We start from the raw sequence: 9,593 nt of genomic DNA, 5'->3' as shown, positions 1-9,593 counted from the left end.
GATATCTAGAGTGGTTTCTGGTTTCCTGATTGGATGCCGACTGATACAAATGTTTGGAGCAGCAGAGGATCACTATCTAATTTACGTTTTAACAAGCTACTCCGGCTGCTGTGTTGAGGGAAGATGCTACGGGGCAAAAGTGAAAGTGGGAGGCCAGTTAGGAGACCACTGCAGTAAGCCTGGTGACGGCTAATGGTGGCCTAGGCCAGGGTGGCTCCAGCAGAAGGGGTAAAGATGGTCAGTTTGTGGATATATTTTGAAGGTAGAGATATAGGGTCTACTTACTGTCCTTTGTATGCAGAAATATTGCTTGTGACCTACTTAACTGTATACAAAAATTTCCTGAGTCCTTTGCTTACTAGTGGAGATAAGTTTGCACAAAAATCCGCTTTCTGATTTGTATACTACAAGCATTACCAGTGGGTTGGGCAGTGTCAGGGATAGGTTTAGGGCAAGGTTAGCCAACCAGGACGCCTAAGACTATGAGAATTCCTTCAGAGCTAGAGACAAATGAGAGGGTTAGAAAGTATCACAGTGATGCTGTGGTCAAAATAAAAATAATGCTATATCCTTTGAAAACTCAAAAAATTTTCAGTGAATACATGTTTGCAAAAGGCACACTATCTATCCATTCATTTATATTCCAGCAAGATCAGATTCCAGGAAGCTAAAGTCTATGCATTAATCTCTTTCTTATTTTGAGATTTAAAAAATATTATACATAAAAGACAGTATATATAATATAATATCACAGTGTATTTGTATAGTCTTAGTAGCTATTTTTTTCTGTTTGGTTTCATAGACTTTTGTGTGTGCTCTTCTTTTGTTTGTTTGTTATGTGTACTCTTTTAAATCATGCTTCTATTTAAGAAAGAATTAATAAGTAGGGGATTCAAAGATGAAAATACACTTAGTATTTCGCATTAATGAGATCATAATCTTGGGCCTCTGGTCAGCATAATGAGTGAATCTGGCCTTACAGCTCGGGGAGGATGCAGTTACCTCCTCTGCTACTTCCTCCAGTGACTTTTGGTTCCTGTGCTGGCCCAGGTCAGCTGTATTGCAGAGTTAATTTACTTGTTTATTTTAACAAGTACATATCAGCTGTAGTGTGTGCAAGACACTGTTCTTTTCTTTTCTTTTAAAAATTTAATTTTCCTTCTTATAATAATACTTTTTTTTGAATTTTAGAACTTTATTTTTTTATACAGCAGGTTCTTATTAGTTATCCATTTCATACATATTAGTGTACATATGTCAGTCCCCATCTCCCAATTCATCACAAGACACTGTTCTTAGCACTCCACATTTACTAGCACCTTGAATCGTCCTAACAATCGAATTAATTCAGTTTAGGGATCATCTCTTAGTCCTGATGCCAAAAACTCAGCCTCTCTGCACCAGTGCCGAACGAGCTCTTCGAAACAAGAGTTCTGGGTGACATAGAAAAGAGCAGCTTTACTGCTTTGCTAGGCAAAGGGGGGCCACAGTGGGTTTGTGTGTCCCCTCTCAAAACTCTGTGTCCCAGCCTGGGGAGATTTGGTAAGGAGTTATTTTATATAAATTTATATTTATTTATTTATTGTTGGCTGCGTTGGGTCTTCGTTGCTGTGCATGGGCTTTCTCTAGTTGTGGTGAGCAGGGGCCACTCTTCATTGCAGTGCGCGGGCTTCCATTGCGGTGGCTCCTCTTGTTGCGAAGCACAGGTTCTAGGCACGTGGGCTCAGTAGTTGTGGCTCGCAGGCTCAGTAGTTGCGGCGCACGGGCTTCGTTGCTCCGCGGCATGTGGGATATTCCCGGACCAGGGCTCGAACCCATGTACCCTGCATTGGCAGGTGAATGCTTAACCACTGTGCCACCAGGGAAGTCCCTGATACGGAGTTTTATAGCAAAGCTTCAAGGGCAGAGTTGCTGATAGGGATCAGAGTGTGTGCAGGGCCTGCACTCCTTTAATCTGGCCTCCTGATGAACTTCTCTGGTTCCTTTAATGTGGCCTCAGGTAGTCCTGATGAGTTTCTCGAGGTTATCAAACTGTGACCTTCTCTCTGGGACATCTTCCAGTTGGTGGAGGTTTTAGATCTGCAGAAGAGCTTAAAGATATTGTTATGTCGTGTATCCCTTGAGGTGGAACCAGGATCCTGTTCCAAGGCTGCACTGTTGTTTCTTGGTGGCTCTGCCCGTGTCTCTGCATCCCCTCCCTTCCCTGATTAGCAACTGTTGGAATCCGCCCTTTGGATCTCAGGGAAGGTCATGGAGGCTGGAAACTATTCCCTACAAACAAGAAATGGGGGACACGGTAAGGCTTCCGTGCCCAGGAGCTCCACAGGGTCCTGCTCGATTTCAGTCCCACACAGGATGTTCCTTTCCATTGGGTGCCACGTCCACCCAGACTATACACCTGCAGGCCCTTGCTGTGGTCCTCACAAACGTCTTGCTTCACTGTGCCTTTGTGAAAGGAACAAGCTGTATGAAAACGGGGGCTGACCTTATATGATTGTAATAAGGCAACCTAACTCAGCAAGACTACCTTTGCTGACTGTGCTGGCCACTTGCCACCATCCTGCTGCTCCTTCCTTTCTTTTCTAGTTCACCCTCTGTTTTTATTAATCTGTTGGGTAGAGTGACTCATCTTCATGGCCCCTATTCCCAAACACGGCTTAGCCTCAACGCCTATCTGCTTCTCCACAGGCCAAGATCTGCAGGGCCAGGGGTTTTCTTTCACACACCCCAACCTTCTTGGAAGACGCTTGTGGTTTGAAATGACTTATCTTCCCTTCCCTTCCTGTCCAGGGGATTCTGTGGAGTGAGGAGGGCAAGAGTCCATACTCCCGAAACCTTTGCCCCTAGAATAACTCTATGATTTTTCTGTTTTTACTTTGGCTTCCTTTTTTTTTTTCCAGATAAGATTCCTCTTGAAGAGAATGTTGCATATTTAAAATATTTTTTGAAATCCACATAATTTACCTTTCCAAAGACATGAATTAAGTTTACATTTATAGAGAAGATGTTCTTATTCTAAGTCTTCTGAAAACACGAACCGCTGTGGTAAAATATTCATTTAGACCTGTGCCGGTGACATTTATAAAAAACTTCTGTGGTTCACTAGAGCTTAAGCTGAGTGAATTTTATGCTAAAGGGAAATTTGAAAGAAATGTTCACAGTTGTTTTTATCACCTGTCCTCATTAGTTGCGTCTCCTCATTTTCTAATTAACCACAGTAATTATAGAGAGTTTGCATTCCTGCAATTATGTGAGAGAGAAATGGAGTTATGTCAGTGTCAGATTGTGGCATATAATTACTACCTGTGTTAAAGAACGTGTACAGCCCAGAGAAGAGACGACTTGGAACCATAATACAGTAGAACTTCCTCATTGCTTGGGGGTGGGAGAGTGGGGGAAGGAAGTAGGAGGGGGAAGTTAAATCAGGCCTTGACAAAATTAGAGTCAACCTGTATCTCCTTTAACATGACGGGATTCCTCTTTGTACATTTCCCTTAGCATCACTTTTGTCCAGCTCCCAAGTCCTTCTTTCCCTATTAATGATTAATTCTCAGAAGACTGAGGCCGTTAATTCTCATTTAGGTGTGAATGGCTAGTAGATTATTGACCATGGCTGCTTTTTAGGTTCAAAGTGTTATGCTGTTGAGGGCCTCCTATGAGTCAGGCCATGTGCAAGACACGAGGAGCCAGAAGATGAAACAGACATAGTAGCTTCTCTCTGGGACATTATAGTCTCACAGGGAACCAGAGATTTAAATAAATATTTGCAAAATGAAATTATGTTTGCCATAGGAGAGGAAGAGAAGAGAGAGTGGCTAACTCTCCTTGAATTGTGGGTCTCTTTCATTGAGCTATGAGCTCCTTAAGGGCAGGAAGTGTGCCTCATCTATCACTGTATCCCCAGCATCTCCTACAAAGCCTGGTGCATAGAAGGTGCTCAGTAAATGACTGGTGATTTGGTGTTTGCAGAGACATGACATTTGGTTGCACACACATGGCCCTCAGTGCATTGCCGTATGGGCCAGTGCCTTGGGAAATTTCACATGTAGACAGCTTCTAAAATGGCTCCCAATGATCCCCACCTTCTGGTAATCATCCTGTGCAATCACCCCCTTGAGTGTGAACTGGACTGAGTGATTTGCTTCAAACAGTAGGCTATGGCAAAAATGATGGGATGCCATCTCTGAGAATAGATTATAAAAGACTATGACTCTTTCTCTGGCTTTTCTTGCTTTCTCACCTGATGAAGCCAGCTACCATGCTGTGAGCTGCATTATAGAGAGGTCACGTGGCCACGAACAGAGGGTGGCTCCTGGCCAACAGCCAAGGAGGAATGGAGGTCCTCAGTCCAGCAACCACTAGGAGCTAAATCCTGCCGACAACCACATGTGTGAGCTTGGAAGAGGCTCCTTCCCTAGGTGAGCTTGAGACCCAACCAGAGTTGACCTCTTAATTGCAGCCTTGTGAGGGACCTGGGGCCACAGCCACCCAGTTAAGCCCTGCCCGGATCTCTGGCCTGTGGGATGCTGAACTTCGAGATAATAAATGTTGTTTTAAGCCAGTAAGTTTGGGGACCATTAGTTACATAGGGATAGATAATTAACACAATGTAAGACCACCTTCTCTCTAGGTCTTTATTGACAGATCATTTCTTTTGTTTTGTTTTGTTTTGTTTTTGACAGATCATTTAAATCCAAAAGGTTTTCCCATGGAGAGGAATACACAGAATCATTTATTCTTTGTTTAATGTTCAATTTATTAAACTCATGAATCTAATAACCCAAACTGAAAATGAATTTTTTCTTGGGGCCTTTAAATATTGATTACAGATTTATTAAGCATATCATTTTAAACAGTTTAAACTACCTGTAATTATATATTTAGAACAGCTGATCCTTTTAAACACTTTGAAACCATAATTCACAAACATATAAAACAAAGGCCACAGAACTTATTGTTATAGTTTCACTTAAATTTCCTCTAAAACATCAATATCATAGGTTTAATGTCTTTCTTATTTCTCTTCTTATTTTTCTATATGTGTTTTTAGATACCCTCAGAGTTTCAGCATTATTAATTTTATTCCTTTCCTTGGGTCATAAAATTCTTAGCAGACCCTGAAGAAAAGATTACCTTATCAGAATTGCCTAGATTGCAGAACTTTGGTTTATTGACTGACTAATTCTTGATTATACTTGTTTGTTTCTCTCAAGGTGATTCTAACCCAAACTACCTTTCTATATTAAGCTTTTCTATGAAAGCTTAACTATAAAAATTAACTATAATTTTCTATAGTTAAATTACACCTGTTAATTCCAGGTGTATCTTATCTTATGCCTAGGGTTTTAATTTTGCAACCTAGTATTTATCTCTGATTAAAAAAAAATCACTTGGCCATTGTTATATATAACCTATTATCTTGTCATAATCAAATATTGATTTTTGTCTCTTAGCATTAAAAAGTTACATCTCCCTTATTAGCATTGAGATTTAATCTCCTAGGAGTTGAGAGATTAAGTCTGTGTAGTTAGTGTTCCTCTGTAGGTCATCTGGCAAACACTGTGGAACCCCCTTTCTGGTTGGTTATTGTGGGTGCCCACCCAAACTGAATAGTCCTTCTTGTTCTTGGCATCTACATTTTCTGGGGCTATTTGACTTACACTGTCCAGTGTTTATTCTTAACAGATAAAGTAGACATATGACTGTGCTTTATAAACATACAAGATTCATAGAAGAAATATCAAACCCTCTTAATTATTAAAATCAATGAAAAATAAACATGATCTATTATAGTCACTACATTCTATTACAGTAATCTTTCAGGCAAACTCCATAATAACTTTTCTATTTTGAGTCATTTTGAATTCATGGTCTTTCACAAAACTCATCTTGTCCTGTAAACCATGATGATGACTATGATGGTGACGGTGATGGTGATGATGATGGTGACGGTGCTTTTGATGCTCAAATTGTAACTTCATCCTAAGAGATGCATCTTCTTTTAAATGGGCAAGAGTAAACTATAGTGTTTAAGGATGCACATTTGGGTGATAAAATCAAAAAAACAAGAAACAAGAAAGTTATTGTTATAAAAGTGAGGATATGAGGAAGGGGAAGGGGGCGTGATCAGAATGAGGCTCATGGTAGGAGCTTATGGAATAGGTGGCAAAGTTCTATTTTTTGACCTGGGCAAACATTTGACTTGTGCGTGTGTGTGTGTGTTATATCTGCTCTATTTGTATAATAGTAATTTTATTTAAAAAACTGTCACCGTATGGTCACTGGGGGGCTCTTTATGTTGACTCCTTTATCCTTTATACACTGCCCCTAATATTCTTGAAAACTCTCTTGCTTTTTTGGCAACAATAGGATGTTGGAGAGATGTTCTGAAAATTTTTTTTTCCATCATAAATCATGAAATTAGCTACCTTCCAAAGGATTCTGTTTTCTTTTAATAGGAAATAATTCTAAAGACCAGGAGCTGGGCTCTGGGGATGCACATGGAAATGTGTGGGGAGCAAGAATGCATTGCTGTTGCTACTGGGTCACTGAGAGCTGAAAACATACTTATTAAGGTTATTATTTCACACTGGTATTTCCAATTTAACTTACGGTATTGCTATTCCATACTTTTCTTGTATTATATAAGGTTTCATCAAGTACAAGCCTTTCTCCTGAATTGACAATCTTTTTGGTCTGATGAAGCTCCTGAATGGAACCAAGACATGCTTTATATCACATTCTGCTCTTTGGTACAATAATTCCCAAACTTCTGTCAGTCACATAATTCCTACATTTTTTTCTACAAATTTGCTAAGTTTATATCATTTATATTATTGTTTTCTTAATATTTTTGTTTAATCAACATTAAAGTGACCCCCTTAAAAGAATGATATTCATATTAGGCAATAATATCTGTGGAAATATAAGGTTTCATTAATGGGCCATATATTTTTTCCAGTATCTATTAAGATGGATGTGAGTGTTGGAATTTGAGGCGACTCAATAAATATCATCTTTCTCACTCAAGTTTAGCACCATCTGAAAGGTAGACAAAAATCAGGAAAAAAGAGCTCAAAATATGAGGTTCATTACTAATAAAGGCTGCACTGGGGGTGTTGCTTAGGAGCTCGATGAGTATGGGCTCCCTTAGAGTGGACCCCAGGCTTGGACAGACACATCCACTGACAGGCTTGACCTGCAGTGTGGCCCCATTTTCCTCACAGCCAAGGACAGCACAGAAGTTGTCCTCCTTGAAGGAGACAGATTCAAACAGTAAGGAGAGAAAGACTGAGCTACCATACTTAGTTTTTTCTCCAAACTCACCAATCAGGCAGGAATGAGTAAGGGAGCAGAGAGGGGCCAGGGAACATTAAGCTAATGGATATTTCTGTAAATAAAACACAAAGCCAGGGGAAATAACTACTAAAAATACATGTTTGTCCATGTATCGAGTTAAAGCATCTAAGTACAACTTTTGGGAAATGCTGCTATAGTGAACAGTGTTACGATAAAGTGCCTGTGAAGTTCACCCTGTCCAATATTTCTTGGGTACCTTCCCTGCATCTCAATTTATTTGTTGCATTTGGAGGAACACATTTAACGTAGAAGAGTCTGTCTGAATCCAAATCAGAGTGAGTCATATTGACAATGTAGCACATATGCCATCTGGGTCATTTTTCAGATACTTGTGTTAAATAAACTATCATTATGAAATCATAATCACAAGGTTCCAGCCCTTCTTATGCCACTGGGTGTTATTTTACCTTCACTATTCACAAAGCGACTATACTATGGCAAAATCTTCTGAGCTTTCATTCTTTATTTCCTTAATTGAGTCGGGGACACTTATCCCATTCAAATATTTTGATATGGTAGTTTCCTCTGTTCAGGCTCCATAGAATGACAGTGCTTAAAGGAAAAAGTAGAGATACCCTGACTCCCCCCTTGTTTTATAGAGATGAGAAGTGAAGGTCTGAAAAGGCAAAGGACTTGTCCAAAGTCACATCCTACTTAACTGACTTAACCTCAGATGTGGGGTCTTCTAGCTCTCAGTTCATTAATTCTTTAATGCTGCCCCTGGGCTGTTAAGCATAAAGTCAAAATGAGAAAGCAAGGGGTCTTAGCAGAGAAAAATTATTTCCTATCATTTTCTATCTCTAAAATATATTTTGAATCTCTCCATTCTTTTCCATATTCCATACCATCACCATAGTCCAGTCAACATCACCTCCTACCTGGATCACTGAAGCAACCTCAAAACACGTCTTCCCCATTTTCAACCTCCAATTCAGTTTCTTCCCTTCACATGAGTTGTTCACTGGAATGCTTTATCTTTTATTTTTCACCACTCAGAACTCAAGCCCTAACTTTTTTGATTCCTCATACTGTGATCTCTAATAGAACACAAACTTCCCCCCATATTTAGCTGATTTAAAGATCTGTAAAATGAAAATATAGATACTAATTTATTGGAAAAAATCCACCTATAAGTGGACCCATGCAATTCAAACCTGTGTTGTTCAAGGGTCAACTGTATATCTCTTTGGTTTATTGATGTTTCCTCAGTGTCTGGAAAACTGCCCGTATGTGATGGCTCCCCAAAAAATATTTATTGAAAGAAATAACAGCAAACACTACCCACTGGATACTTACAGATTTTAAGATAAAGACATGGAACAGAATTTTGGGGATTTTGGCTCAAAGATACATGGCCTGGTATGTCTAGGTTAACAAGGAGATGCAGTTTTTTTTTTTAATTTTATTTATTTATTTATTTTTGGCTGCGTTGGGTCTTCGTTGCTGTGCAAGGGCTTTCTCCAGTTGTGGCAAGCAGGGGCTACTCTTCGTTGCGGTGCGCGGGCTTCTCATCGCAGTGGCTTCTCTTGTTGCGGAGCACGGGTTCTCGGTGTGCGGGCTCAGTAGTTGTGGCACACAGGCTTAGTTGCTCTGCAGCACGTGCGATCTTCCTGGACCAGGGATCGAACCCGTGTCCCCTGCATTGGCAGGCGGATTCTTAACCACTGCGCCACCAGGGAAGTCCAAGAAGTTGCATTTTAGTAAGACAGTACAGCTAACAGATTGCACTAATAGCATGGATTATCAAATGCTTCTACAATAACTTTTAGACTGCAGCAAAATGAAAAAAAAGGGTTTCCAAGAATCTATAAATCAACATAGCATATTAAAGTGTTGTAAAAAACTAAGCAAATCTATATTTTTCAACCTCTCATCCTGTCAAGAAGATGAAACACAATCCTGTTATGAACTGGCTTAGGTAAGTCCTATTGGTTGAAGTATGGAGACTTTAAGGTTTTCTTTTTATTAGTCACTAGTTAACTACTGAGAATTTTCATCTTAAGTAAACTTTCTTATAAGTATCTGAGTAGGTGTGTTGGCCCTCACCTTCTTTGTCTGTAAACTGTGGATATAACAGTTCCTGGCTATTGTGGTGAGGATGAGATAAGTTAACACATGCAAATTACTCAAAGCAATTACACAAAGAACAGTGCCTGACTCATATTAAGTGCCCAAGAAATGTTACCTATTATTACGAAAAGCTTGTATTCGTGCTTTAGTTCCTTTATTATTTT

Source organism: Monodon monoceros, unplaced genomic scaffold (genome assembly GCF_005190385.1).
Source record: "Monodon monoceros isolate NGI ecotype Baffin Bay Population unplaced genomic scaffold, NGI_Narwhal_1 Super_Scaffold_12, whole genome shotgun sequence".
In the NCBI taxonomy this organism is placed as follows: Eukaryota; Metazoa; Chordata; class Mammalia; order Artiodactyla; family Monodontidae; genus Monodon; species Monodon monoceros.
This window is presented reverse-complemented; position numbering follows the sequence as displayed.